Source organism: Eurosta solidaginis, chromosome 3 (assembly GCF_040869045.1).
Source record: "Eurosta solidaginis isolate ZX-2024a chromosome 3, ASM4086904v1, whole genome shotgun sequence".
NCBI classification, from domain to species: Eukaryota; Metazoa; Arthropoda; class Insecta; order Diptera; family Tephritidae; genus Eurosta; species Eurosta solidaginis.
The window spans coordinates 86,088,827-86,116,496 of NC_090321.1; the positions used below are offsets into that span (position 1 = coordinate 86,088,827).

The following is a 27,670-nucleotide window of genomic DNA, read 5'->3' on the forward strand; positions in this document are numbered from 1 at the left end:
ACCCATATCGTACACAAAAATTCTAGAGTCACCCCTGGCCCACCTTTATGGCGATATCTCGAAAGGGCATCCACCTATAGAACTAAGGGCCACTGCCTTTTAAAATACTCATTAACACCTTTCATTTGATACCCATATCGTACAAACAAATTCTAGAGTCACCCCTGGTCTACCTTTATGTCGATATCTCGAAAAGGCGTCCACCTATAGAACTAAGGCCCACGCCCTTTTAAAATACTCCTTAACACCTTTCATTTGATACCCATATCGTACAAACAAATTCTAGAGTCACCCCTGGTCCACCTTTATGGCGATATCTCGAAAAGGCGTCCACCTATAGAACTAAGGCCCACACCCTTTTAAAATACTCATTAGCACCTTTCATTTGATACCCATATTGTACAAACGCATTCTAGAGTCACCCCTGGTCTACCTTTACGGAGATATCTCGAAAAGGCGTCCACCTATAGAACTAAGACCCACTCCCTTTTAAAATACTCATTAACACCTTTCATTTGATACCCATATTGTACAAACGCATTCTAGAGTCACCCCTGGTCCACGTTTATGGCGATATCCCGAAAAGGCGTCCACACATAGAACAAAAGCCCACGCCCTTTTAAAACACTTATTGCACTTTTCGTTTGACACCCATATTGTACAAACGCATTCTAGAGTCAACCCAGGTCCACTTTTATAACGATATTCCGAAATGCGTCCACCTATAGAACTTAGGCCCACTCCCTTTTAAAATACTCATTAACACCTTTCATTTGATACACATATAGCACAAACAAATTCTAGAGTCACCCCTGGTCCACCTTTATGGCGATATCTCGAAAAGGCGTCCACCTATAGAACTAAGGCCCACGCCCTTTTAAAATACTCATTAACACCTTTCATTTGATACCCATATCGTACACAAAAATTCTAGAGTCACCCCTGGCCCACCTTTATGGCGATATCTCGAAAGGGCATCCACCTGTAGAACTAAGGCCCACTCCCTTTTAAAATACTCATTAACACCTTTCATTTGATATCCATATTGTACAAACGCATTCTAGAGTCACCCCTGGTCCACGTTTATGGCGATATCCCGAAAAGGCGTCCACCCATAGAACAAAAGCCCACGCCCTTTTAAAATACTCCTTAACACCTTTCATTTGATACCCATATCGTACAAACAAATTCTAGAGTCACCCCTGGTCCACCTTTATGGCGATATCTCGAAAAGGCGTCCACCTATAGAACTAAGGCCCACACCCTTTTAAAATACTCATTAGCACCTTTCATTTGATACCCATATTGTACAAACGCATTCTAGAGTCACCCCTGGTCTACCTTTATGGAGATATCTCGAAAAGGCGTCCACCTATAGAACTAAGACCCACTCCCTTTTAAAATACTCATTAACACCTTTCATTTGATACCCATATCGTACACAAAAATTCTAGAGTCACCCCTGGCCCACCTTTATGGCGATATCTCGAAAGGGCATCCACCTGTAGAACTAAGGCCCACTCCCTTTTAAAATACTCATTAACACCTTTCATTTGATATCCATATTGTACAAACGCATTCTAAAGTCAACCCAGGTCCACTTTTATAACGATATTCCGAAATGCGTCCACATATAGAACTAAGGCCCACGCCCTCTTAAAGTACTCATTAATACCTTTTATTTGATACCCATATCGTACAAAATAAATTCTCGAGTCACCCCTGGTCCACCTTTATGGCGATATCTCGAAAAGACGTCCACCTATAGAACTTAGGCCCACTCCCTTTTAAAATTATCATTAACACATTTCATTTGATACCCATATCGTACAAACAAATTCTCGAGTCAGGCCTGGTCCACCTTTATGGCGATATCCCTAAATGGCGTCCATCTATAGATCTATGGCACACTCCCTCATAAAAACTCTTTAGTGCCTTTCATTTGATAGACATGTCATACAAACACATTCCAGGGTTACCCTAGGTTCCTTTTACAACATGGTGATTTCCCTTACTTTGTCTCCACAGCTCTCAACTGAGTATGTAATGTTCGGTTACACCCGAACTTAGCCTTCCTTACTTGTTTTTATTTATTTTTGAGTTGTAAATATTTTAATACTAATGAGAATTTTCTTTTTTGAAGTTATTTAAAAATTTTAAGTTAACACGAAAACTCAATTAATATTTATTTTAACAAGTAAGGAAGGTTAAGTTCGGGTGTAACCGAACATTACATACTCAGTTGAGAGCTATGGTGACAACATGGAAAATAACCATGTAGGAAAATGAACCGAGGGAAACCCTGGAATGTGTTTGTATGACATGTGTATCAAATGAAAGGCATTAAAGAGTATTTCATGAGGGAGTGGGCCATAGTTCTATAGGTGGACGCCATTTAGGGATATAGCCATAAAGGTGGATCAGGGTTGACCCTAGAATGCGTTTGTACGATATGGGTATCAAATGAAAGGTATTAATGAGTATTTTAAAAGGGCGTGGACCTAAGTTCTATAGATGGACGCCTTTTCGAGATATCGCCGTAAAGATGGACCAGGGGTGACTCTAGAATGCGTTTGCACAATATGGGCATCAAACGAAAGGTGTTAATGAGTATTTTAAAAGGGAGTGGTCCTTAGTTCTATAGGTGGACGCCGTTTCGAGATATCGTCATAAAGGTGGACCAGGGGTGACTCTAGAATGCGTTTGTACGATATGGGTATCAAATGAATGGTGTTAATGAGTATTTTAAAAGGGAGTGGGCCTTAGTTCTATAGGTGGTCGCCTTTTCGAAATATCGCCATAAATGTGGACCAGGGGTGACCCTAGAATTTGTTTGTACGATATGGGTATCAAAAGAAAGGTGTTAATGAGTATTTTAAAAGGGAGTAATCCTTAGTTCCATAGGTGGACGCCGTTTCGAGATATCGCCATAAAGGTGGACCAGGGGTGACCCTAGAATTTGTTTGTACAATATGGGTATCAAAAGAAAGGTGTTAATGAGTATTTTAAAAGGGAGTGGGCCTTAGTTCTATAGGTGGTCGCCTTTTCGAGATATCGCCGTAAAGATGGACCAGGGGTGACTCTAGAATGCGTTTGCACAATATGGGCATCAAACGAAAGGTGTTAATGAGTATTTTAAAAGGGAGTGGACCTTAGTTCTATAGGTGGACGCCGTTTCGAGATATCGTCATAAAGGTGGACCAGGGGTGACTCTAGAATGCGTTTGTACGATATGGGTATCAAATAAATGGTGTTAATGAGTATTTTAAAAGGGAGTGGGCCTTAGTTCTATAGGTGGTCGCCTTTTCGAAATATCGCCGTAAATGTGGACCAGGGGTGACCCTAGAATTTGTTTGTACGATATGGGTATCAAAAGAAAGGTGTTAATGAGTATTTTAAAAGGGAGTAATCCTTAGTTCCATAGGTGGACGCCGTTTCGAGATATCGCCATAAAGGTGGACCAGGGGTGACCCTAGAATTTGTTTGTACAATATGGGCATCAAACGAATGGTGTTAATGAGTATTTTAAAAGGGAGTGGGCCTTAGTTCTATAGGTGGTCGCCTTTTCGAAATATCGCCATAAATGTGGACCAGGGGTGACTCTAGAATGCGTTTGTACGATACGGATATCAAATTAAAGGTATTAATGAGTATTTTAAAAGGGAGTAATCCTTAGTTCCATAGGTGGACGCCGTTTCGAGATATCGCCATAAAGGTGGACCAGGGGTGACCCTAGAATTTGTTTGTACGATATGGGTATCAAAAGAAAGGTGTTAATGAGTATTTTAAAAGGGAGTAATCCTTAGTTCCATAGGTGGACGCCGTTTCGAGATATCGCCATAAAGGTGGACCAGGGGTGACCCTAGAATTTGTTTGTACAATATGGGTATCAAAAGAAAGGTGTTAATGAGTATTTTAAAAGGGTGTGGGGCTTAGTTCTATAGGTGGACACCTTTTCGGAATATCGCCACAAAGGTGGACCAGGGGTGACTCTAGAATGTGTTTGTACGATATGGGTATCAAATTAAAGGTATTAATGAGGGTTTTAAAAGGGAGTGGTGGTTGTTGTATAGGTGGTCGCATTTTCGAGATATCGCCATAAAGGTGGACCAGGGGTGACCCTAGAATTTGTTTGTACAATATGGGCATCAAAAGAAAGGTGATAATGAGTATTTTAAAAGGGAGTATTCCTTAGTTCCATAGGTGGACGCCGTTTCGAGATATCGCCATAAAGGTGGAGCAGGGGTGACCCTAGAATTTGTTTGTACAATATGGGTATCAAAAGAAAGGTGTTAATGAGTATTTTAAAAGGGTGTGGGGCTTAGTTCTATAGGTGGACGCCTTTTCGAGATATCGCCATAAAGGTGGACCAGGGGTGACTCTAGAATGAGTTTGTACGATTTGGGTATCAAATTAAAGGTATTAATGAGAGTTTTAAAAGGGAGTGGTGGTAGTTGTATATGTGAAGGCGTTTTCCAGATATCGACCAAAATGTGGACTAGGGTGACCCAGAACATTATCGGTTGGATACCGCTAATTTATTTATATATGTAATACCTGGCAAGATTTTAAGGGTGTTTTATTTCGCCCTGCAGAACTTTTTCATTTTCTTCTACTTAATATGGTAGGTGTCACAACCATTTTATAAAGTTTTTTCTAAAGCTATATTTCGCGTCAATAAAACAATCCAATTACCTTACCATGTTTCATCCCTTTTTTCGTATTTGGTATAGAATTATGGCATTTTTTTCATTTTTCGCAATTTTCGATATCGAAAAAGTGGGCGTGGTCATAGTCGGATTTCGTTCATTTTTCATACCAAGGTAAAGTGGGTTCAGGTAAGTACGTGAACTGAGTTTAGTAAAGATATATCGATTTTTGCTCAAGTTATCGTGTTAACGGCCATGCGGAAGGACAGACGGACGGCTGTGTATAAAAACTGGGCGTGGCATCAACCGATTTCGCCCATTTTCACAGAAAACAGTTAGCGCCATAAAATCTATGCCCCTACCAAATTTCAAAAGGATTGGTTAATTTTTGTTCGATTTATGGCATTAAAAATATCCTAGACAAATTAAATGAAAAAGGGCGGAGCCACGCCCATTTTTAAATTTTCTTTTATTTTTGTATTTTGTTGCACCATATCAATACTGGAGTTGAATCTGGACATAATTTACTTATATACTGTAAAGATATTAAATTTTTTGTTAAAATTTTACTTTAAAAAAATTTTTTTTTAAAAGTGGGCGTGGTCCTTCTCCGATTTTGCTAATTTTTATTAGGCGTACATGCAGTAACAAGAGTAACGTTCCTGCCAAATTTCATCATGATATCTTTAACGACTGCCAAATTACAGCTTGCAAAAGTTTTAAATTACCTTCTTTAAAAAGTGGGCGGTGCCACGCCCGTTGTCCAAAATTTTACTAATTTTATATTTTGCGTCATAAGTTCAACTCATCTACCAAGTTTCGTCGCTTTATCGGTCTTTTGTAATGAATTATCGCACTTTTTCGGTTTTTCGAAATTTTCGATATCGAAAAAGTGGGCGTGGTTATAGTCCGATATCGTTCATTTTAAATAGCGATCTGAGATGAGTGCTCAGGAACCCACATACCAAATTTCATCAAGATACCTCAAAATTTACTCAAGTTATCGTGTTAACGGACGGACGGACGGACGGACGGACATGGCTCAATCAAATTTTTTTTCGATCCTGATTATTTTGATATATGGAAGTCTATATCTATCTCGATTCCTTTATATATGTACAACCAACCGTTATCCAATCAAACTTAATATACTCTGTGAGCTCTGCTCAACTGAGTATAAAAATTAAAGTAGAGTACAAAATAGTTAACACTATAGTTGCTCCCCGAAGGCTTTGGGGAGTGTTATCGATGTGATGGTCCTTTGCCGTATACAGATCCGGTACGCTCCGGTAACACAGCGCCATTAAGGTGCTAGCCCGACCATCTCGGGAACGATTTATATGGCCACATTAAACCTTCAGGCCATCCTTCGCCAGAGCCTCGTCTGTTAGTGACACAGGATTCGCCGTCGATAGGTGAGGTTGACAATTGGGTTTGGAGAAGCTGTATATTGCGCTGGCAACCTGAAGGGTTGCGCTACACAGCCCCTTGAATCTGGTATTTTTGTCGCCTCTTACGACAGGCATACCTACCGCGGGTATAATCTGAACCCCTAACCCGCTGGGGTTATCGTGTCCAAAACGATTGTCGTTCGTCTGTTTGTAGCGCTATCAGCAATACGATTGGGAAAACGATAATCAAAACGATAGTAGCCGACTGTAACGTAGGTTCGGCATTCTCTTTGACGGGAAGTTGCTGTTAAACTGAAATAAACTCTCAAATAAGGTAGCGCTAGACGATAAACCACAACGTGACACCCCAGGGAGCTAAGGGGCTAAGAATAACCCGCACAAGGTATGTCTGTCGCAAGAGGCGACTAAAATACGCAATTGATTCAAGAGATTGTGTAGCGCAACCCTTTCAAGGGGATGCCAACGCAAATTATAGCTTCACCAGCCTAATTGCCTATCCCACCTACCGGTGCCGAGTCTTGTTTCTTAAGCAGGCGAAGCTCTGGTGACCCAATGTTCCTCATGGAACTAGGGGATGGGCCGGGATGGCTTAGAAGGTTTAATTTGGTCACATTAAATCATTGCAGATGGTCGGGCTTATATCTTAATGGTGCTTGTTGCCGGAACGTACTGGATTATATCCATCAAAGGACCATCAGCATTAATAACAATCCACAAAATTTTCGGGGAATGTCTGTATCGCTGCAACAACAACAAAAAGGTCATCGGGAGCTTCAAAGTACTATTAGTAAAGAATATCGCCAATGCAGGTATCCTTCGCTAAGCGTCTCTGTTGCCAAACAGAATCAGGCTGTCAGTCCTGTTGAGGAAAATGAGCTAATGAAATTTTAAAGTATAGGCGTCCAGAATCAACTTAAGACGAGGTTTAATAACGTAGTCAAGCAAATTTATAAAACTACCATATCTCGCAGGTATACGCATACTTACAATTAGTCTTATCCAAAATTTATTTGAATTCAGTTAAAGACACCAGTGCCCATGATATATGCTGGTAAAACTATTGATGTAATGCTCAACCTAGAGCGTTTCCGTCTTCATACTTGGGAGGGTGATCTGCAAGATTCAAAAGACCGAATGATGGTGTGTGTCTTTGTAATGATACAGAATTTAGCGCCACCATTGCTTACTAAAGAATACGAGTACCTGAAATAGTGAGAAAGCGCCGACTTGTCCTCTTCGTACTTTAAAACAGTTTCGACCATGCAACTTGCGGAATAAATATGTTAGCCACTCAAGCTTGAAAACCCTTCAAGGGAATGTTTAATCTGTTCTTATTTCAGAGAGGTGTACTGGCATCAGGTTTTTGATTAATGGAGGCCAACAAATTACAAAAAGATCATATTGTGGGAGAACTACGCTTCATAAATAAAATTAAAGAACAGGGCTCAAATCGTAACATACGCTCACGAATCGGCAACCATACGAAAGAAAATTAAGTGATACGTCAAACGTATAAAGAAAATGGGATTATAATATACGATAGCAAACGGAACATAATTTATTTTAAATTCACAACAAATTTTAGGATCCACATTAGGTTGGATTGTATTTTTAGCTCACAATAGATTTTCAACTGTCAAATTGGTAGCCAAATATATAAAAAATTAAGTAAATAACTGCGATGGATCCAATTCTATTGTTGTGTTTAAGATCCAGTAATAACGAAGGCGATGAAAAGATAGCCCGAAGGCGGTGCAGTGACCATTTGGACTTATCGAACAAAGCGCAAGCATATCATTTATGGATCATTTCTTTGTAACAAAAAATTATTGCAGTTTCTTGAAGAGATTTCGCTTAACTTTAGAAGCTTTTAGTTTATGCAGAAGTTAAATTTGAAGCAAGCCGATACCAAAGCGGTTGTCGCGCCATGAATTCCGCAAATATTTCCTTTGGCTTGGATTAAGCTTGTTTGAATTCGACCTTGTTAATAATAAGAGTTTGAAATTTGTTATTGTGTTTTATTTATTCATCTATTTTAACAATTTTCTTACATTTAGAATGAAATTTGTGTGTATACGATCGCCAGTTTGTGTTCGATTGAAAGTGGAACGTAACTGTACGTTCAGTCACGTATGTTGCGATCCAAAATTACGACCGAAGTAATACGTTCACGTATGTCATAATCCGAAAATCATGTTTTTACTTGACTAGTTATACGATCACGGATGTTACGACTTGAACCGAGATTTCTAAAAAAAATTCTAAAAAGTTTCACACTCAAAACCATGTTGTATGTCGTTTTCATGGAGTTATGTCCCAGCCAGCATTTTTTTTAAATTTTGATCAAAAAATATTTAAATATCATACCCCAGGATGATTAAAAATGTTCTAATTTAAAAGCATTTTCTGATCGAAAATTTACGTATCGTCGGGAGAAAAATGTACGGTAGAATAATAAACGAACAGATAAACACAATTTCTGACACAATATTCGAGCCTTTAAAACTTGTTTACAGGAAACAACTTAATCACACAGGTACAACAGACAAACACACAACAACAAATAAACACAAAACAATTAACACACCAAAACAAAAAACCGACAAAGAAGGTCAAACGACTAAAATCACAGATTTCTACCTACCTCAGTCAGCCACACAAATCGATTAGTAAACCACCCTCGGTTCTGAATGAACACACAGCACATACACATAACTAAATATACACAAGCATCAATTTGACAATACCTGCTCATATACCTACGAACTATAAATACAGGACAAACGACAACAACAGATCAGAACGAAAATCGACACTGATGATGGCACAACGCCGAAACCGGTTTGTCTCAAAACCAAATTTGACATGGGATGACGGAAAATCGTTCCAATATACATCATTTATCCGCCCTGTCGGAAAATCAACCAAACAAGATAAGTCACAAAAATGTACCATAAATTTGATTATTCTTGAATAATCATTTATGATTCCTATTTCGAAACGCCTTTTATTCATATTTGATATCATTGTAGAATTGAGCTTTAATAGTTTTCGAGTAATATTTGACTGCTTTTCACAGTCATTTTCTGATCATATTCGTGAATATATTTCAATCGTTTTGGTTGAGATTTTTGAATCATTTTTGAATGCCATTATAATGCATTTATTCATTCAAAATAGGATACTACATAATAATCTTATTTCATCAGGGGAAGAAAGCAATCGAAAGTGAGCTATTCGAACCAAAGCTAACTCGCAAACAAACTTGACTGATATACACCTGCGACTACAACATCCAACATCAGCATTATCGTCTTCATCTTAAAATACGGATACGATACGGGATGTTGAAGCCGTATCCAGGTACGTCAAGATAGTTTCACTTACCTGGGGTTCAAATAGCTCACAACCTATGTATTGTCTAATCATTATGTATTTTGTGGGAAGCTAAAGGGGTGAAATGGTTGGGGAAATCTTCGTTCACGAGCAGCATTACATTATTTTTGTCTTGAAGAATATATCCCACTCAGCATTTAGGTGATTAAATTTTGAATTTCCCTACATTTCAATACAATTTGATTACTCTTTCTGACTAAATAATGAGTTATCATACAATTGAACAAAATAAATAATCAAATATGAATACTTCTCATGATGAAAAACTAAAAAGCATTTTTCGATCACTTTTTGGAATCATTTTTGAAGTCCTTTGATGATTAAATTTTAATATTTCATAAAAATCAACAAAAAGAATAATCAAATATGCTTACCTTTGATGATCAAAAACTGAATATAGTTTTTCAGTCACATTTTGGAATCATATTTGAATCAAATGTGTTTACTTTAGGTGATCAAAAATTTTAATCATTTTTCATTCAGCTTTCTGAATCTTTGCTGACAATCTTTGTTGACTGAATAATGAATTTTATACTTGTTAAAATTTTACTTTTGATTGAAGATCTTATTTTTTCGCATACACACATTTTTTCAATCATGAAGTTCAGAAAAAATATATTAAAATTTTATTATCGCGGGTTCGAATCGAGCTCAAGGCCTAACAATAATTTTTTATCATTATTATTGTTATGATAAATTTTTTCTTAATTGAAAAAATTTTTAAATTAGAATAGAAGAAAGAAAAAATTTTTTTAGACAACTGCCAAAGCTCGTTGTATAGATCCATTTCGGGAACTGCTAAATTCCTTCATCGGCAACGTTTAGGCGCCGCTGCTATAACCATTCAGCCATCACAGCGGTTTTTTGTTTGTCTTCATTAATCCTACTTCTATTCTGTTTCGTGCCAATTGATATTCACAACACTGCGACATCTGTTGCAGAATGGCTGTGAAAATTGGACTTGTTTGTTGGCAAAGCTGCCATAGTGTCATATTTTATTGACACTTTTTTCCCCGTGCTCTGGGATGTATTAACAATTTTTGTTGTTATATCGGCCTACTGATTTTAAGATCGCGGGTTCGAATCGAGCTCAAGGCCTAACAATAATTTTTTATCATTATTATTGTTATGATAAATTTTTTCTTAATTGAAAAAATTTTTAAATTAGAATAGAAGAAAGAAAAAATTTTAGACAACTGCCAAAGCTCGTTGTATAGATCCATTTCGGGAACTGCTAAATTCCTTCATCGGCAACGTTTAGGCGCCGCTGCTATAACCATTCAGCCATCACAGCGGTTTTTTGTTTGTCTTCATTAATCCTACTTCTATTCTGTTTCGTGCCAATTGATATTCACAACACTGCGACATCTGTTGCAGAATGGCTGTGAAAATTGGACTTGTTTGTTGGCAAAGCTGCCATAGTGTCATATTTTATTGACACTTTTTTCCCCGTGCTCTGGGATGTATTAACAATTTTTGTTGTTATATCGGCCTACTGATTTTAAGATCGCGGGTTCGAATCGAGCTCAAGGCCTAACAATAATTTTTTATCATTATTATTGTTATGATAAATTTTTTCTTAATTGAAAAAATTTTTAAATTAGAATAGAAGAAAGAAAAAATTTTAGACAACTGCCAAAGCTCGTTGTATAGATCCATTTCGGGAACTGCTAAATTCCTTCATCGGCAACGTTTAGGCGCCGCTGCTATAACCATTCAGCCATCACAGCGGTTTTTTGTTTGTCTTCATTAATCCTACTTCTATTCTGTTTCGTGCCAATTGATATTCACAACACTGCGACATCTGTTGCAGAATGGCTGTGAAAATTGGACTGGTTTGTTGGCAAAGCTGCCATAGTGTCATATTTTATTGACACTTTTTTCCCCGTGCTCTGGGATGTATTAACAATTTTTGTTGTTATATCGGCCTACTGATTTTAAGATCGCGGGTTCGAATCGAGCTCAAGGCCTAACAATAATTTTTTATCATTATTATTGTTATGATAAATTTTTTCTTAATTGAAAAAATTTTTAAATTAGAATAGAAGAAAGAAAAAATTTTAGACAACTGCCAAAGCTCGTTGTATAGATCCATTTCGGGAACTGCTAAATTCCTTCATCGGCAACGTTTAGGCGCCGCTGCTATAACCATTCAGCCATCACAGCGGTTTTTTGTTTGTCTTCATTAATCCTACTTCTATTCTGTTTCGTGCCAATTGATATTCACAACACTGCGACATCTGTTGCAGAATGGCTGTGAAAATTGGACTTGTTTGTTGGCAAAGCTGCCATAGTGTCATATTTTATTGACACTTTTTTCCCCGTGCTCTGGGATGTATTAACAATTTTTGTTGTTATATCGGCCTACTGATTTTAAGATCGCGGGTTCGAATCGAGCTCAAGGCCTAACAATAATTTTTTATCATTATTATTGTTATGATAAATTTTTTCTTAATTGAAAAAATTTTTAAATTAGAATAGAAGAAAGAAAAAATTTTAGACAACTGCCAAAGCTCGTTGTATAGATCCATTTCGGGAACTGCTAAATTCCTTCATCGGCAACGTTTAGGCGCCGCTGCTATAACCATTCAGCCATCACAGCGATTTTTTGTTTGTCTTCATTAATCCTACTTCTATTCTGTTTCGTGCCAATTGATATTCACAACACTGCGACATCTGTTGCAGAATGGCTGTGAAAATTGGACTTGTTTGTTGGCAAAGCTGCCATAGTGTCATATTTTATTGACACTTTTTTCCCCGTGCTCTGGGATGTATTAACAATTTTTGTTGTTATATCGGCCTACTGATTTTAAGATCGCGGGTTCGAATCGAGCTCAAGGCCTAACAATAATTTTTTATCATTATTATTGTTATGATAAATTTTTTCTTAATTGAAAAAATTTTTAAATTAGAATAGAAGAAAGAAAAAATTTTAGACAACTGCCAAAGCTCGTTGTATAGATCCATTTCGGGAACTGCTAAATTCCTTCATCGGCAACGTTTAGGCGCCGCTGCTATAACCATTCAGCCATCACAGCGATTTTTTGTTTGTCTTCATTAATCCTACTTCTATTCTGTTTCGTGCCAATTGATATTCACAACACTGCGACATCTGTTGCAGAATGGCTGTGAAAATTGGACTTGTTTGTTGGCAAAGCTGCCATAGTGTCATATTTTATTGACACTTTTTTCCCCGTGCTCTGGGATGTATTAACAATTTTTGTTGTTATATCGGCCTACTGATTTTAAGATCGCGGGTTCGAATCGAGCTCAAGGCCTAACAATAATTTTTTATCATTATTATTGTTATGATAAATTTTTTCTTAATTGAAAAAATTTTTAAATTAGAATAGAAGAAAGAAAAAATTTTAGACAACTGCCAAAGCTCGTTGTATAGATCCATTTCGGGAACTGCTAAATTCCTTCATCGGCAACGTTTAGGCGCCGCTGCTATAACCATTCAGCCATCACAGCGGTTTTTTGTTTGTCTTCATTAATCCTACTTCTATTCTGTTTCGTGCCAATTGATATTCACAACACTGCGACATCTGTTGCAGAATGGCTGTGAAAATTGGACTTGTTTGTTGGCAAAGCTGCCATAGTGTCATATTTTATTGACACTTTTTTCCCCGTGCTCTGGGATGTATTAACAATTTTTGTTGTTATATCGGCCTACTGATTTTAAGATCGCGGGTTCGAATCGAGCTCAAGGCCTAACAATAATTTTTTATCATTATTATTGTTATGATAAATTTTTTCTTAATTGAAAAAATTTTTAAATTAGAATAGAAGAAAGAAAAAATTTTAGACAACTGCCAAAGCTCGTTGTATAGATCCATTTCGGGAACTGCTAAATTCCTTCATCGGCAACGTTTAGGCGCCGCTGCTATAACCATTCAGCCATCACAAAATTTTTTCTTTCTTCTATTCTAATTTAAAAATTTTTTCAATTAAGAAAAAATTTATCATAACAATAATAATGATAAAAAATTATTGTTAGGCCTTGAGCTCGATTCGAACCCGCGATCTTAAAATCAGTAGGCCGATATAACAACAAAAATTGTTAATACATCCCAGAGCACGGGGAAAAAAGTGTCAATAAAATATGACACTATGGCAGCTTTGCCAACAAACAAGTCCAATTTTCACAGCCATTCTGCAACAGATGTCGCAGTGTTGTGAATATCAATTGGCACGAAACAGAATAGAAGTAGGATTAATGAAGACAAACAAAAAACCGCTGTGATGGCTGAATGGTTATAGCAGCGGCGCCTAAACGTTGCCGATGAAGGAATTTAGCAGTTCCCGAAATGGATCTATACAACGAGCTTTGGCAGTTGTCTAAAATTTTTTCTTTCTTCTATTCTAATTTAAAAAATTTTTTCAATTAAGAAAAAATTTATCATAACAATAATAATGATAAAAAATTATTGTTAGGCCTTGAGCTCGATTCGAACCCGCGATCTTAAAATCAGTAGGCCGATATAACAACAAAAATTGTTAAAATTTTATTCTTCAAGACAAGAAATAATATATATATGTATATACTGCTCCTAACAAAAGATGTCCCCAACCATTTCTCCACCTTCGGCTTCCCAGAAAATACAAATCCATCCATTAGACAATACAAAGGTTGTGAACTATTTGAACCCCAGGTAAGTGAAACTCTCTAGACATATGTACCTGGATATGGCTTCAACATCCCGTACCATATCGTATTTTAAGATGTTGGCGATCATAGCTGATGCTGGATGTTGTAGTCGCAGGTGTATATTGGTCTAGTTTGTTTGCAAATAACCTTTGGTTCAAATAGCTCACTTCCACATGCTTTCTTCCCCTGATGAAATAAGATTAGCATGTAGTATCTTATTTTGTATGATATATGAAGAATAAATGCATGATAATCGCATCCAAAAATTATTCAAAAATCTCAACCAAAATGATTGAAATATGTTCACGAATATGATCAGAAAATGACTGTGAAAAGCATTCAAATATTACGCTAAAACAATTAGAGCCCAATTTTACAATGATGTCAGATATGAACAAAAAGCGTTTCGAAATATGAATCATAAATTATTATTCAAGAATAATCACATTTATGGTACATTTTTCTCCCGACGATACGTTAATTTTCGAACAGAAAATGCTTTTAAATTTGAACGTTTTTAATCATCTTGGGGTATGATATTTGAATATTTTTTGATCAAAATTTTCAAAAAATGCTGGCTGGGTATTTTGCATAATAATAAGATTTTTATATATTTTTTCTTAGCTTCATGATTGAAAAAATTGAACAAGTATAAAATTAATTATTCAGTCAACAAATATATTCATAAAAGATTCAGAAAGCTGAATGAAAAATGATTATAAATTTCTGATCACCTAAAGTAAAGACATTTGATTCAAAAATGATTCCAAAAAGTGATCGAAAAATGCTTTTTAGTTTTTATCATCAAAAGAATTCATATTTGGTTATTTCTTTTGTTCAATTGTATGATAACTCATTATTTAGTCAGAAAGAGTAATCAAAATGTATTGATATGTAGGGAAATTCAAAATTGAATCACCTAAATGCTGAGTGGGATATTATTTACATACATACATATATACATTTTAAACCTTTTTGTATGAGTTTATATGTATGTATGTGCATATTCATATCTCTCTCGAGACATTGACATTGAAACTTTTTTTACCGTAAAAAGTGTTGTGCCGTTCTTATCATTGTCGAGTTGTGTTTTACATATGTAGATACAACATGCATATATACCTACGGCCCGATTCTTAGCGTTACCGGTAAAATAGTACCCAGAACATTATGTAACCGAAAATCGTTACCAGTTGTTTTATTCGCGATTCTGGCCAAAGTGGTAACGCTGTCATCACCGAAAAACTCACCAGTGTCTGTGGTGAAATTTAAAAGTTGATTTTCTTCGCTTTACTCATGGCGGAACGATACAAGGTGGCAGCATGGGACAGCTGAATATAAAATTTTTTTTATTTAATTTGATACATCAACTTCCGGCGCAGTACGATTTTGACATTTGTCCATCGAATTTACAAAAACGAAGTACATGGAATTTTTATTTATGTTTGTAGGTATGTCACCATGCTGCCACCGTGTATGGCTCCGCCATGGCTTTACCGAATATGTGTCACTCGTAGATACGATGTTAACGAATAAACGCGACGATGTGTATATACATATGTGCATACATGCATACGTTTTTACATAGCTATACTGTAATATACATATACTGTGAAAGTACATGGAAACAAATATGTATAGCAAGAGGCAACACTTTTTTATAAGCTTTTATTTACTTTTGTTGTTTACGGCCTTTGAATTATAACTTTTTAAATATAAACGAGCTCTAGGCCAAATATTTGTATATTCTTAATAAAACACAATACGTGAATTTTTGATATACAATTATATTATTTAATTTGTCGATATTTCGACTTCAGTCTGAAGTCATCATCAGGACTAGGTACGAAAAGAACAAACATACATATTAAAATCATAAAAATACACATTTGCACAAGTACAGAACTTACATTTTTGAATGCAATATGTCGACTAGTGCAACAAAAATATAAGTTTACGAACAGTGCAAAGCAAATAACAATAAAATGTAAATAACACACAGCCGTTATCATAAACAAAAAATGAACATAAGCAGAAAGTTATCTAAATGAGTAGTGAGCGCCGCTCAAGTGATATCAGCTGCAGCCTGCAGGTGAACTCTTTGGTAAACAGTGGGAGATGCTCTTATCTATTATTGTTGTTGTTGTTGATCAGCTGCCTAAAGGCAGAGGCAATACCAATTGTATCAGATTTGAAGTTCATCCGTTTGTCGCTGGGTGTATTTATTATGTGCAGCATCTCTAATATGTAGCGTTTGTTGTAATTCCTCTCTTGCTGTACAATTTCTACATTTTCTAAATTGGGAGAGTGTCCAGTTTCTCTGCAATGCTGTGTTAGGGCCGTTTTGCCATCATTAGGGTTGTTGCGATTTTTAATATTCGTTTTATGCCCGGAAATCCTCGTTTTTAATTTCGATTTTGTAGTCCCCACATATACTTTGTCGCATACGTGGGACCCGTCACCATTACATAGAATTTTATATATCAAGTCCGATTTCTCATATTTATCTATTCTACTCTTGGTATTACTGAAAATTTGTCGCAACGTATTATTGTAGGTAAAGGCTAAATTATATTTCTCTTTGTCATAAATATTTGAATATTTTATTCTGTTAGACAGGCCTGACACATATGTAGTCGATTTATATATTTTATTATTTTCGGCATTTTTCCTCGCAGTGGGTTTCTTATAATAATCTCTTATAAAGTTTTTTATTATGCGTGTAGGAAATTCATTATTTTCTAGAACATTTATTATTATTTTAATGTTTTCTTTATGATAAACTTCATCGCTGATCGAGAGAACTCTGTTGATAAAATTTCTGGCCATATTGACTATTGTAGATTTGTCATGTTTAGAATTAAAGTTAATTAATCTACCTGACGCGGTAGGTTTTTTATACCAATCAAAACATAATTGGTTATTCTTTTTTATAATAAAAGTATCGAGAAACGGTAGTTTTCCGTCCTTCTCCACCTCAATTGTAAATTTAATACTCCTGTTGTATTCATTTAGAATATTTAGCAATTCTTCCACCGTATCAGTTTTCACAATTGCGAAAAGGTCATCGACGTATTTGGTAAGCAAACGTGGCTTATAAGGGGAGTCATCTTCAAATTTCTCCAGTAATTCTTCCATTACAATGTCTGCTATGACGGGGGATGCTGGGGAACCCATGGGCATACCGCAGCGTTGCTCATAAATTTTATTGTTTAATTTAAAATATCTATTATCTCTAATGCAGAAACGAACAACTTCTAGAAAAAGTTCTTTTGTGAGTGTGGTGTGGCTCTTTATCTGGTTCCACTTAGATGCTATAATTTCTAAGGCATGATCTACGGGAATGCTGGGAAAAAGTGAGATGACATCAAATGACACGAGACTCTCATCATCATATATGTATGTATCTTTTATTTTGTTTTTAAATTCAATTGAGTCTTTTACGTTATATTTGGACGATTTGGTTATGTTCGTGAGAATATTAACCACATACTTGCATAAATTGTACGAAGGGGAGTTGACAGACGAACAAATAGGTCTCAATGGGATATCTGCTTTATGAATTTTGGGCAGGCCATATAATCTAGGTGCATTGGACGTTTTGCTTATTAGTTTGTATTTCTCTTTTAAATCTATAACTTTGTTTTTAAACAATTTTTCTACAATCTCGTTATTTTTTTCTTGTAATTTATTAGTGGGATCTCGTTTCAATACCCGGTATGCCGAAATGTCATTTACCAAAAGTTGTAACTTCCTTTCATAGTCCGACTTATCCATTAACACGGTAACATTACCCTTATCTGCATTCAGAACCAATAAGTCTTTTTTGTTTTTTAGAAAAGTTTTGGCCGAGTGTAGGGTATCTAAAACAAATTTGTCGCGCGCGCTATTTTTGGGTTTCTTAAGATGATCCCGTATTAGTGTTGTTAAATTATTCCTCTCAATCTCTTGCTGCTCTTTATCTTTGATAGTTTGAATGCAGTCTTCTCCGTCTGCTATCACCTTGAATAAAGGGAACCCACTATTTGTTGTTGGCAAAGAGTATTTTGGACCTAAAGAGAGGAGCCACTGAATATCTGTAGGGATCTCGGTTTTCGTAGTATTATGAAACCAATGGGGTATATTTTTAATGTTGATTTATAACAATAAATAGGAAAAAGTTCAAAGTTTAAAAAGTGGGCGTGGCACCACCCCTTTTATGACTAAACAATTTTCTATGTTTCGGGAGTCTTAACTCGAAGAAAAATTAGTTCAGAATAGAACCATATGTATATGTGCCATTGCGCAGCCTTGTAACACTATTAAGCACACAAAACAAACAACAACAGCATTTCAAGTGTACAGCTGGGTATGTAATGTTTGGTTTCACCCGACCTTAGACTTCCTTACTTTTTTTTTTTATATATGTTTTGTTATGCGCATATGTTTGTTGTTTAGAATGATAAAGAAATGCAATGATGTCATTCGTTATAAAAATGTATGTATAATTCGATTTCGAATACCTCAAGAGCAATAATCAAACATACTTGAAGTGTTCAAAATCATTATAGTACATTAAAGCGTTTTCTTTTTTGAAAATAATGTAAGTTTATTTGTTCCTTTTATAAAATATTTACCCCCAAATAAGAAAAGGGGTTCCTTTACTGAAAAGTTCAGCCTTTTTGGAGAGCTTAGTTCAAAAGTAAGAATTTAAGAGTTCAAGATGAGGGTCAAATTTTTTCTAATTCTTTCGATTTCAAAATGGTATTGAAGAAGGCACAACGCCGAAACCGAGCTGTCTCCAAACCAAATCAGAGAAAGGTGTCGGAAAATCGATCCACTATATATCAATTATCCCCCTGGCGTCCACTCAACTAAACTAAATCAGTTTTTATAACTCTCTTGAAACAGAGATGTATTTACATATATCCAAAATAATGCCCTTTGAGACATAATTTTTTATGGTTACTAACCCAATGATGAGGGTGAAGCGATACGAAGCGTTTCAGGTCAAACGAAACATTTTCATTTCAAATGAAACTTTTTTCAAATCAAATGAAACTTTCATACAGGGCCACTTACTTCATTAAGCGAACATCTGTCGGCAGCTCACAAAATTACGCTTTTCAAAAAAAAGTTACAGCAGATAGTGGAGGCTACTATAAAAGACAATCAAAATAAAACACATGCGCAACTACTCATATATGTTGCACCTAACCAAATTTGTGCATATTTTTGAAAAAGCAAATACAGCGAAAAAAAAATTTTGAAATGTTTTCGTGTTTTTATATTTTTTCGCTAATTATTGAAAAAAATTTATTTTTAATTGTTATTTGTTACATTGACAACAAAGTCCGAAACACCAATCACAACCGACTAGATTTTTCACTCCATTAGGCGTTGAATACAGCAATAGTGAGTTAATTAGGAATTTGTATTTTGTATGGACGATTGATTTCAATAAGGGCTTCAATGTGGAATACTTGATTAATTATTTCATTAAGCCTCTGTGTGAAATTGGCACAAGACTTTTATCCAAAAACGCTCTGTCTCAAAATTTGTTTCAATAATGCCCTATCTGAGCATAAGATCAATACATTTTCACGCGGGCGTTTTCGAACTGGCAGCCGAGAGAGGGTGATATTCCACTCATCAGTCATTATGTAAAAGTATTGTAACAAATTTACTGCAAATCTTCTTATTTGCAACCTTCTGCTAAGTTCGAATCACTAAACTACTGAATAAATAACTCCAATATTTTATAATGCAAAATGGCCTTTATTCAAGTACTTCACAATAAATAACTCTACTATTGCTCGACAGATAGCGTGCTTAATCGAAAATGATTGTAGCGCCTCTACTATTGCAGCCTTTTATACTCTTTGATTTCCTCGTTGCATCTTCTAGGCGCTTCTGTTCTAGAATCTACTAGTTGGTTATCTGTTATAGTTATAACTACAGATGTACGTGTATAGCTCTCATATGCGCGTGGATTCGTGAGCGACACTTCCACAATTATAATTGCATATCTCAGATAAGATATATGCATGTCTTTGTGCGTTACTTCTCCGCTGCGTGTACGTACATATGTGTAGACCTAATGATTGATTCGTTTATGTAGATACGTAATGATTGATTTATGGATGTGCATACAAATCACTCTTAGCATCGGTTTAGAGATGACAGTACCCCTCAGTATTGCTAATATTCGTAACATTATTAATGACGAGTAATACTAATTTTTATAGCAAATTGGAGGATATTCAAAAAAGGTTTAGGATGAATGTGCTAAGTTAATTTGTTGTTGTGACGACTAAAAAAACTTTCATTTGACTTGAAAATGCTATAATGGTTCTGGTCGATAGATGATTTAAGTGGCGTAATCCCAATTGCAAACATTTTTTGGGGAATAGGACCCTAGACCTTTGGTGTTAAGGGCGTGTTCGCTACTCACTTTATTGTTGCGACCGCCTTGTATATATACATAAATATTTCAGGTATTCCCTGCAGATTGGCTGATTCAGTTTATACTGATAATATGGTATATGTGCCCAACGAGAAAATTTAAATTAATTAACTTCTAAATATATTTCATAACGAAAAATTTGACTGACAATCTATGCTTTTCGAAAGTTTTGGACAGGGGTTTGTTTTTGGTTTTCCAGTCTTCGAACTACAGACGTCAAATACGATCAATAAAATCTATTAATCGATTTCATTCCATTTAGTTAAAATCTGTTAAATAAGAAATCAATTAGTTCACTTTTAAGACTACAAGAGGGGACTAGTACAGTCCGTCCGTCCGTCCGTCTGTCCGTAAACACGATAACTTGAGTAAATTTTGAGGTATCTCAATGAAATTTGTTATGTAAGTTCCTGGGCACTCATCTCAGATCGCTATTTAAAATGAACGAAATCGGACTATAACCACGCCCACTTTTTCGATATCTAAAATTTCGAAAAACCGAAAAAGTGCGATAATTCATTACCAAAGACGGATAAAGCGATGAAAGTTGGTAGGTGGGTTGACCTTATGACGCAAAATAGAAAATTAGTAAAATGTTTGACAATGAGCGTGACACCGCCCACTTTCAAAAGAAGGTAATTTAAAAGTTATGCAAACTGTAATTTGGCAGTCGTTGAAGATATCATAATGAAATTTGGCAGGAACGTTACTCCTTTTACTATATGAAAATTAGCAAAATCGGATGACGAACACGCCCACTTAAAAAAAAAATTTTTTTAAGTAAAATTTTAACTAAAAATTGAATATATTTACAGTATATAGTAAATTATATCAACATTCAACTCCAGTAATGATATGATACAACAAAATACAAAAATAAAAGAAAATTTCGATTGGGTGTGGCTCCGCCCTTTTTCATTTAATTTGTCCAGAATACTTTTAATGTCATAAGTCGAACAAAAATTTCCCAATCCTTGTGAAATTTCGTGGTGGCATAGATTCTATAACGATAACTGTTTTCTGTGAAAATGGCCGAAATCGGTTGAAGCCACGCCCAGTTTTTATACCGAGGCGGCCGCCAGTCCTTCCGCTCGGCCGCTAACACGATAACTTGAGCAAAAATCGATATATCTTTACTAAACTTAGTTCACGTACCTATCTGAACTCACTTTATCTTGGTTTTAAAAATGGGTGACATCCGACTATGACTACTTTTTCGATATCGAAAATGAAAATGAAATGACATAACTCTATACCAAATACGAAAAAAGGGTTGAAGCATGGTGATTGGATTGGTTTTTTGACGCAAGATATAACTTTAGAAAAAACTTTCTAACATGGTTGTGACACCTACCATATTAAGTAGAAGAAAATGGAAAAATTCTGCAGGGCGCAATCAAAAGCCCTTGGAATCATGGCAGGAATACTGTTCGTGGTATTACATATATACATAAATTAGCGGTACCCGACATATAATGTTCTGGGTCACCCTGGTCCACATTTTGGTCGATATCTCGAAAACGCCTTCACATATAAAACTATGGGCCACTCCCTTTTAAGACCCGCATTAATACCTCTAATTTGATACCCATATCGTATAACCACATTATAGAGTCACCCCTGGTCGACCTTTATGGCGATATCTCGAAAAGGCGTCCACCTATAGAACAAAGGCCCACTCCCTTTTAAAATACCCATTAGCACCTTTTATTTGATACCTATAACGTACAAACACATTCCAGGGTTACCCTAGGTTCATTTTCCTACATTGTGATTTTCCATAATTTGACAAAGGATGTAGGAAAATCGTTCCAAAAAACGTCACTCTTGGTCTACAATTTCCCAAACGTATGTGATATGGAAGTAAAAACCACTTATAAACCATATACAAAACCAACGCAACTAAGCTCTCAGCTGAGTATGTAATGTTCGGTTACACCCGAACTTAGCCTTCCTTACTTGTTTGTATTGTAGTTTGCAGTCTCTTTTTTGTTTTCAAGAGTAATGAACAATTAAAAGGTGAACCCTTCCACGCGCCCGATATAAAGGAGGGGCTTTCATTAAACCGGGTTCAGCTTGGTGCCCTAAATTTGACGATTGCTAGATAACGTTTTTGAGCACCCCCTGCCATTTATCCCTTGGCACATTTCTCACTTTATTTTGGATTAGGTGGCATACAATTTAGCGCTTGGAGGTTGTCAGGATAATCAGAAAATCTGGATAATGGAATACTGTTATCAATCTATTTCATTATCATCCGTCCTTGATACGTGAGCAAAGTTTTAAATTAATCAAACTTCTGGAAATTGGTGAAAATGAAGCACAATTAACACAAGTTCAGATGTCGAATGCAATATAAACAAGTAAGGACGGGAATGTCTTCGGCTGTGCCGAAGACTTCATATCTTTCATGAATGCGGCTGAACAATAATCTTATCCCGTTCATAATCTCCAAATAATCGGATGTATAAGATAAGAAATATATAGTGAACACATGTACATACGTAAACGATTTTTAAGATAAATATAAAATAAAAAAATGGCAAAAAACCCCCTTATCTGAACGGGTGTATGGGATATAAATTATATATAGCTCCGATCGAAATGATTTATACAGGAAATCTTCTATGACACATTAGAATAAATATCACCAAGTTTAACGTTTTTATATTGGAAATTAAGGGAGAAATGCCCAAATATCTTTCTATCCGAACGATCGGTTGTATGGGATAGGTATATACTATATACATACATATAGCTCCGAGCAAAGTGATTTTTTCAGGAAATCTATGATATATTAGAATAAATATCACCAATTTTAACGTTTTTATATTGGAAATTAAGGGAGAAATGGCCAAAAATCTTTTTATCTGAACGATCGGTTGTATGGGATATATACTATATATAGCTCCGATCAAAGTGATTTTTTTAGAAAATCTTCTATGATATATTAAAATATATATCACCGAGTTTCATGTTTATACTTTCTAAATTAAGGGAGAAATGACCAAAAATCTTTCTATCTGAACGATCGGTTGTATGGGATATATACTATATATAGATCCTATCAAAGTGATTTTTTCAGAAAATCTTCTATGGTGTATTAAAATATATATCACCGAGTTTCACGTTTATACTTTCTAAATTGCGGCAGGATTGTATGGGAGATATATGTTATAGTGGTCCGATCCTACCGGATCCGAGAAATGTCTAATATAATACAAAAACACATCCTTGTGCCAAATTTCATTGAGATATCTCAAAATTTGAGGGACTAGTTTGCGTTCAAACAGACAGACGGACGGACAGACGGACATGGCTATATCAACTCAGTTCGTCGCCCTGATCAATTCGGTATACTTAATGGTGAGTCTGTCTTCTATATTTCTCAACAAACATCGGAGCAAAGTTAACATACCATTTCATGTTCATGAAAGGTATAAAAAGAAAAAAATAACCAGTACTGTAATCATATAAAATGTAAGACTATTTAAAAATGTCACGTTTTATAGGTATGCGATTTGTAAGAGAATCAACCATATGCAGCATAGTCGAGATACCAAATATGATGAGATGCAATGAATTAAAGAGTCACATTCAGTATAGATGTGATTGCGGCCTTTGCGAAATTTAGTTCTTTCCTGCCATTTATTTCTCTCTATACAACAATTTGTGTTCTACGCACGTCTCATTATGAGAATGAAAAATATACCGCTTCAAGAATACTTAGCTTTGAATTGTTCTTAATAAGAGCTTTGTTTGTTAAAAAACAGTTTACAGAACTGGTGTTTGTGAGCTCATTCCACTAATTCTTAAAGATGTACTTTGTTTAAATTTCAACATGCATGCATCAATAAATTATTCTATTAAATTATTTGAAAATATACTCAATTTGTTAGTTATCATGACATCATAAGCCGGCGAACACGTCATCACTAAGTTTATAAAATATTCTACAATAAGCAGTTGAAATAACCGACATTGGCCGAATAACGTCAGCATCATGAACTTGTCTTAAAATTACATTTTTTTTTTATATGTTATGATTGTATTTGCCAAAATATATATGTATGTAGGTATTCATTTAAATATTTAAATATGTACATAAGGGTGCGTGATAAAGAATAATATACTTTTTTTTCAACCAACGTAAGAGAAAAGTAATTATTAATTATTGAGTAAAATTATTATTGAGCTGAACAAAAATCTGATGAAATTTCAGAAATTCATAGAGTCTGAACCATCAGTTGTAGGGGTATATATTACATATACGACCTACCTTAATGATTTTTTTAAACAACAATGCGTGCCTTATATATAAGCATGCTATCAAGTTTCCAACTTCGAGCTGTTAAAGTGAGGAAGAAATTACGTAAAACCTCTTATATGAACCATCGGTTGTATGGGATATAAATAACATAGGTATATGACGGATCTCAAAAACTTTTCCAAACGGCCTTATATGAACCCGACCTATGAAACTTCAATATTCTATAAGGAAGATTTGACGAAGACCCTACTTTCCGAAAATTCGGATGTACGGGAGATATATGATACAGTGCTGCGATCCAGTTGATTCCGACAAATAAATTATCGCTCACACAAATAGAACGGCTCACCGAATTTTATCAAGATATCTCAAAAATGGACTAGTTTGCGTTCAAACAGACAAACAGACAGACAAACGGACTGACAGACAGACGGACATGGCCAAACCATCCTCACCATATCTGTATACTTTTTGGTGGGTCTATCTCTATAGTCAGCGTAAAGTAAAAACTGTATTTCAAAAATTCTAACATGATTTCAGCATGAATAGCATTTTAGTTTTCGTATTCACCAAATGTTTTTAAATACAAGATAAACAAGTTGTTTTATTAAAAACTTATCAATTAAACGCAATCATATCCGTACCACCAAATATAGGTACCGGTGTTTATACGTAAAATTTATTTTTATACTCAGCTGAGCAGAGCTCACAGAGTATATTAACTTTGTTCGCATAACGGTAATCCGTAACGGCATAAACTAATCGAGATAGATATAGACTCCTATATATAAAAATGATCTGGGTGAAAAAAGAAATTCATTTAGCCATGTCCGTCCGTCCGTCCGTATGTAAACACGATAACTTGAGTAAATTTTGAGGTATTTTGATGAAATTTGGTATGTAGATTCCTGGGCGCTCATCAGATCGCTATTTAAAATGAACGAAATCGGACTACAACCACGCCCACTTTTTCGATATCGAAAATTTCGAAAAATCGAAAAAGTGCGATAATTCATTACCAAAGACGGATAAAGCGATGAAACTTGGTAGGTGTGTTGACCTTGTGACGCAAAATAGAAAATTAGAAAAATTTTGGACAATGGGCGTGGCACCGCCCACTTTTAAAAGAAGGTAATTTAAAAGTTTTGCAAGCTGTAATTTGGCAGTCGTTGAAGATATCATTATGAAATTTGGTAGGCACGTTACTCCTGTTACTATATGTGTGCTAAATAAAAATTAGCGAACTCGCATGACGAACACGCCCACTTTTAAAAAAAAATTTTTTTTAAAGTCAAAAAATGTTATATCTTTACAGTATAAAAGTAAATTATGTCAACATTCGACTCCAGTAATGATATGGTGCAACAAAATACAAAGATAAAAGAAAATTTCAAAATGGGCGTAACTCCGCCCTTTTTCGTTTAATTCGTCTAGAATAGTTTTAATGCCATAAGTCGAACACAAATTTACCTCGTGAAATTTGGTGGGGACATAGATTCTATTACGATAACTGTTTTCTGTGAAAATGGGCGAAATCGGTTGAAGCCACGCCCAGTTTTTATACAAAGTCGGCCGTCTGTCCTTCCGCTCGGCCGTTAACACGATAACTTGCGCAAAAAACGATATATCTTAAATAAACTTAGTTCGCGTACTTATCTGAAATCACTTTATCTTGGTATAAAATATGGCCGAAATCCGACTATGACCACGCCTACTTTTCCGATATCGAAAATTACGGAAAATGCAAAAAAATGCCATAATTCTGTACCAAATATGAAAAAAGAGATGAAACATGGTAACTGGATTGGTTTATTGACGCAAAATATAACTTTAGAAAAAACTTTGTCCCATTTTACAAAGCTCCTCATGGAACTTGGGGTGGGGAGGGAGGGGATGGCCTGAAGGTTTAATGTGGCCACATAAATCGTTCCCGAGATGGTCGGGCTAGTACCTTAATGGTGCTGTGGTACCGGAGCGTACCGGATCTGTATCCGGCAAAGGACCATCACATCGATAACACTACCCAAAGCCTTCGGGGAGCAACCTTATCGCTACAACAACAACAACAACAACAACATTGAAAATTATGAACTGTCTTATAGAAGGAACAAAGATTTGAAGATTCGACTTTATATGTCAATCGCACACAACAAATTTAGAGAACAATAAAGGGCTGACTTTTTTGGTCGTAATGAAAACAACATAAGTCAAATAGTTTTTTCACGGTAAAAGATCAATTTCGTCCAAACTGTTGCTAGAGAGAATATAAACCAAAGACAAAGGGCATAAACGTTGTTTGCTAACTATTTACTATGTATGTAAGTAAAACATAAGCATAACATTTATGTAATAAACAAATAACTTGAATTTCTTTTATAAAATAGATTTTTACAATACTTGTTTATAATTTGAATAGCCTTTATTCATACATACATACATACATACATCAATTTAACCAATTTTTATTATTTTTCTACTTTTGCAGTTGACGAAATTGCAGATATTCTGTCCACATAACTAAAATTATTTCAAAAGTGAGTAATTATTGGTATTGTTCAAGCTGGACGGTTTTTTACAATTACTATTCGACTAATTTCACTACAAGCATATAGCGTGTTACTTAACTAACTAGCGCGGCAGCCTTAACCTTGGGTTAACTGTTTAGTTTTAAGTTATTTTCAAGAAGTTTTTTATCTCTTATTTTCGGTTTACAAAGTGCATAGGAAATATTAGGATGATTAGGTCCATTATTATCTCACATATACTGAAAGAACGGCCAAGCTGAAAACCCCTATCACAAACCAGGACCTATGTCATAAAATAACTCCATCCTCTTGGCAAATACTA

General features: G+C 35.5%; 1 protein-coding gene across 7 annotated transcripts in view; it reads left to right on the forward strand.

Moving 5' to 3' along the window:
* The window catches only part of cora (coracle), a 223,843-nt gene that overhangs the window by 135,711 nt on the left and 60,462 nt on the right, over window positions 1–27,670 (forward strand). For all 7 annotated transcript variants that reach the window (XM_067772633.1, XM_067772636.1, XM_067772638.1 and 4 more), the window contains one exon: window positions 27,309–27,357. The gene's annotated coding sequence lies outside the window, so the exon portion shown is untranslated. The remainder of the gene's footprint in view (window positions 1–27,308; window positions 27,358–27,670) is intronic.